General features: G+C 42.4%; 1 protein-coding gene across 1 annotated transcript in view; it reads left to right on the forward strand.

Moving 5' to 3' along the window:
• Positions 1-4,657: 4,657 nt before the first annotated feature.
• Positions 4,658-4,886, forward strand: part of LOC126992373 (glycine receptor subunit alpha-4-like) — a 41,354-nt gene continuing 41,125 nt past the window's right edge. The window contains exon 1 of the mRNA XM_050851088.1: positions 4,658-4,886. This exon is cut by the window's right edge and continues 1,227 nt beyond it. The gene's annotated coding sequence lies outside the window, so the exon portion shown is untranslated.

The raw sequence follows: 4,886 nt of genomic DNA on the forward strand, positions 1-4,886 counted from the left end.
CTTTCTCTTTATCTCTCTCTCTTTTTCTCAATTCCTCCATCTCTCCCCCTTCCTCTTCTCTCCTTTTCTCCATCCCCTTCTTCCTCTTTACTCCCTTCCTCTCATTTCCTCCATATCTCTTTCTCCCTTACACCCCCTTCCTTTCCCTCCCTTCCCAATCTAGCACACACACATATCACATGGTAGAAAGGACTGTATTGGATCATTTGGACAGGAGAGAGTGGACAGCTGTGGTCAACTCAACACACTGAGGAGTTAATGTGTTGCAATGAATCAGTATTGCACGGTGAAGTGACGTGTGTTGCTGGGAGTGATGTGTTGTAATTGTGTTGTGTGTGTGTTGTTGTGTTAGTGTAGGATATGTGTTGCTGTGATTGTGTTTTTGGTATGGTTAAGATAAGTTAGGTTAGGTTAGCTGTGTGTCTTGTATGTGTGTGTGTGTGTGTGTGTGTGTGTGTGTGTGTGTGTGTGTGTGTGTGTGTGTGTGTGTGTGTGTGTTGAAAAGCATTAAAAAGGATGTAATTATGAAGTTTGATGAGCATAATTCTTTTTTAATGTCTAATTTCTTATTAATATGATTCAAAATTACCGACATGTTGACCAAGTCCTTCTTCTATGCCTCTGTGTTTATGTGCTGGATATATTAACTCGTCAAACCTCGTCAAACCACCACCAGGGCTTTGTACTCATGATGGGCAATGTGACAACACCAAATCATCCTTTCACGTGACACTGCCAAAATTTATTACAAGAAACTTTCCTCATAAGAGTGAAAAAAAAAATCAACGGAAGCCCAAAAAATGATTAAAGCGGAAAAAAAATTAAAAACATGGATATAAAAAAAAAATCCGATTTCAATCAAATAAATCGGTCTTTTTTATTGACAAAGCATTATTTTTTCCAACACTGGTTCTCGGTGTGATTAAGTTAGGTTAGGTTAGGTTAGGTTAGGTTAGTTAGGTTAGGTTAGGTTAGGTTAGGTTAGGTTAGGTTAGGTTAGTTAGGTTAGGTTAGGTTAGGTTACATGGAAACATGGAAATGCAGGCAACAGAAAGCCTATTGGCTCATTACGAGGTCGCCCGCTTGGGTGATTTAATCTGCTCGACCGCCACTTGGGGCTTGGTGAGCAGATGAAAGCACCTCGATATTGAGGAGCAGATGGAAGCCCCTCGATATTCAGTTTACTCCCGACGCAGCGAAATGACGGTCGATTCTATATTTGAAGGAGTTGATGGTATTTGCATTCACTACTTCTGATGGAAGATTGTTCCAGTGGCGGATGACTCGGTTTGAAAAGAAACTCCTTCCAATGTCTGTGTTACATCGGCTCGACTGAATGGGTAAACCGTTATTTCTAGTTCTTGAGTTGGTTTGCAGTTCAAAGAATTTGGAGTAATCGACGTTATTGAACTTTTTTAGGTACTTGAAGACTTGAATCATATCCCCTCGTAGGCGTCTTTTCTCCAATGTAAAGAGATTGAGTCGCTTGAGTCGTTCCTCGTACGGTTGAGCCCTGAAGGTTGGAATCATCTTTGTGGCGCGTCGTTGAATCCTTTCCAGTAAAGCAATGTCCTTTCTGTAATTGGGATACCAGAACTGCACTGCATACTAGAGGTGCGGTCTTACCATGGAATTATACAAGGACAGCATCACGTCTGGTGTTTTACACTCGAAGTTCCTCGCTATGAACCCGAGCATAATGTTGGCCTTGTTGTATTGGTTGGGTTAGGTTAGGTTAGGTTAAGTGTGTGTCTTGTGTTGCTGAAATAAAGTGTTGTAGTGTGCCTTTCTGTGTGTTTCTCTCCCCTCTCCCTTCTCCTCCCTTCTTCTCCTCTCCCTCTCTATTATCTCCCTCCTTCTCTCCCCTCTCCCTTCTCCTCCCTTCTTCTCCTCTCCCTTTCTATTATCTCCCTCCTTCTCTCCCCTCCTCCTTCTCCTTCTCTCTAAATGTTTCTCCCTCCATCTCCCTTCCTCTTTCTTCTCTCCCCTCCTCCTTCTCCCTCTCTCTAAATGTTTCTCCCTCCATCTCCCTTCCTCTTCCTTCTCTCCCTCCCGTCACCAATCTTCTTTCCTCCACCCCTTCCCTCACCTTCCTCCTCCATCTCCCTTCCTCTTCCTTCTCTCCCTCCCGTCACCAATCTTCTTTCCTCCACCCCTTCCCTCACCTTCCTCCTCCATCTCCCTTCCTCTTCCTTCTCTCCTTCCCCTCCATCTCTCTTCTTTCCTCCACCCCTTCCCTCACCTTCTCATTCCTCCTCCATTTGACCTTTTTCTTCCTCTTTTACAACTTTCTCTCCCATTTCAAAAAAATCTTATGTTCTAGGTATTTAAAAGGTTATGATTCTCTCTCTCTCTCTCTCTCTCTCTCTCTCTCTCTCCAATTCCCTCATGTCTATATCCTTAACATGACGTATTTTTCACTCTCTCTCTCTCCCTCCCTCCCTTCCTCTCTCCCTCCCTCCTCCCTCTCTCCCTCCCTCCTCCCTCTCTCCCACACAACACGGTAACTATTTAAGGAGAACAACGCTTGTCTTCCTCCTCCTCCTCCTCCTCCTCCTCCTTCTCCTCCTTTTCTCTCGTACACCCACTCACCCACGCACATACACCCCTCCCACCTCTCTCTCTCTCTCTCTCTCTCTCTCTCTCTCTCTCTCTCTCTCTCTCTCTCTCTCTCTCTCTCTCTCTCTCTCTCAAGGTCACTCCATTACCTTTCTCAGTTATGAAAAGTTCCCTTAACATAGCAATTTCTGTCATCTTTATCAATTCTATTATTATTATTATTATTATTATTATTATTATTATTATTATTATTATTATTATTATTATTACTATTTCCTTTTGGTATATTTTATTTTCATTTTTTATTTACTTTATTCGTTGTAGTAGTGGTGCTGGTGGAAGTAGTAGTAGTAGTGGTAGTAGTAGTAGTAGTAGTAGTAGTAGAAGAGGAAAAAAAAGAAGAAGAAGAAAAAGAAGAAAAAGAAGAAGAAGAAGAAAAAAGGAAGAAGTAGTAGTAGTAGTAATAGTAGTAACAACAACAACAACAACAACAACAACAACAACAACAGCTCAATCTACATCAATGATTTATAGGCCAAAAAATAAATAAATAAACAAAGCAAATGGAAACTAAAACTTGAAAAAAAAACAAAGGATTAAAAACAAAAAATAGAAATGTTGAATGATCATCAGATTAAAAACATGAACGTGGGTGTCGAGAGAGAGAGAGAGAGAGAGAGAGAGAGAGAGAGAGAGAGAGAGAGAGAGAGAGAGAGAGAGAGAGAGAGAGAGAGAGAGAGAGAGAGAGAGAGAGAGAGAGAGAGAATAATGAAAGAGAATAAAGAAAAAAAAGAAAAATGGAGGGAAAGGGAGAGGCAGAGAGAGAGAGAGAGAGAGAGAGAGAGAGAGAGAGAGAGAGAGACCTTTTACTTTATTAGCCAAACACTGACCTTCGATGCAACTCTCTCTCTCTCTCGAATATTTCACTTAACATTTATTAATAATTTAAACATTCATCAGGAAATAGAGAGAGAGAGAGAGAGAGAGAGAGAGAGAGAGAGAGAGAGAGAGAGAGAGAGAGAGAGAGAGAGACACCACACCTTTCCAAACTAAAGGGCAAACGCAGGTTACATCAGGTCAGGTCAAGTCTCTCTCTCTCTCTCTCTCTCTCTGATATTCATTTTTTCAATATAAACAATTTTTCTTTCTCTTCTTTCTTTCTTTTTTTTCTTAACACTATCCTCTCTCTCTCTCTCTCTCTCTCTCTCTCTCTCTCTCTCTCTCTCTCTCTCTCTTCCAATACTTTCTTTTTTAAATCTTTTTCTTCAGATTTATCCTTTCCATTCTTTTCTTTCTCTCTTTCTTTCTCTCTCTCTCTTTCACTCGTTCCCCTTTTTTCCTTTTAAACTAATTCTGCTTTTTCCTTTTTTCTTTATTTTTTCCTTTTTTCCTCTTTTTCTCTGTGATACGGAAGACTAATTTTTGAGAGAGAGGAAGGGAATGACCAAATTAAGGCATAACAAAAGAACCCAAAGAAAAAGGGGAAAATTTGGAGGAGGAGGAGGAGGAGGAGGAGGTAAGGAAGAGGAGGAGGCAGAGGAAGAAGAAGAGGAAAATAAGTGAAAGAAATACGCGGAACGAGAGATGGGAAAGAGGAAGAAGAAGAAGAGGAGGAGGAGGAGGAGGAGGAGGAGGAAGAAGAGAAGGAGGAGGAGAAAGAGGAGGAAGGAGGGTAAGAAAGAAGAAGAGGAGGAGAAGGAAAAAGGGGAAAATATGAGATCGAAATAAGTGTGCCAGAAGGAGGAGGAAGAGGAAGAGGAGGAGGAGGAGGAGAAGGAGGAGGAGGAGGAGGAGGAGGAGGGAAGAGACAGGAAGAATGTGATTGTGGGTGAAATTTGGGTCCATGTTAGATACGAGAGAGAGAGAGAGAGAGAGAGAGAGAGAGAGAGAGAGAGAGAGAGAGAGAGAGAGAGAGAGAGAGAGAGAGAGAGAGAGAGAGAGAGAGAGAGAGAGAGAGAGAGAGAGAGAGAGAGAGAGAGAGAGAGAGAGAGAGAGAGAGAGAGAGAAAGCGACGGATTCACACACACACACACACACACACACACACACACACACACACACACACACACAAATATATACACATACAAATAATGGCATTGATAATATAGGGAAACAGTGCAGTATGATAACCTTTCCCACCTCCACCACCACCACCATCACCACCACCACCAGCAGCTATAAGAGGGCCTGGCAATGGTGTAGGTTGCAGTACCACGTGTGTGTTCAAAGTGGAAGGGTGCCGCCGCCCAGAGCCCCAAGCCACCTCTCACCCACTTCTAAGCCACTTCCCGCATCCGTATCGGAACTGACTTGCCTTTCCGAGCGTT

The sequence above is a fragment of the Eriocheir sinensis genome, unplaced genomic scaffold (genome assembly GCF_024679095.1).
Source record: "Eriocheir sinensis breed Jianghai 21 unplaced genomic scaffold, ASM2467909v1 Scaffold453, whole genome shotgun sequence".
In the NCBI taxonomy this organism is placed as follows: Eukaryota; Metazoa; Arthropoda; class Malacostraca; order Decapoda; family Varunidae; genus Eriocheir; species Eriocheir sinensis.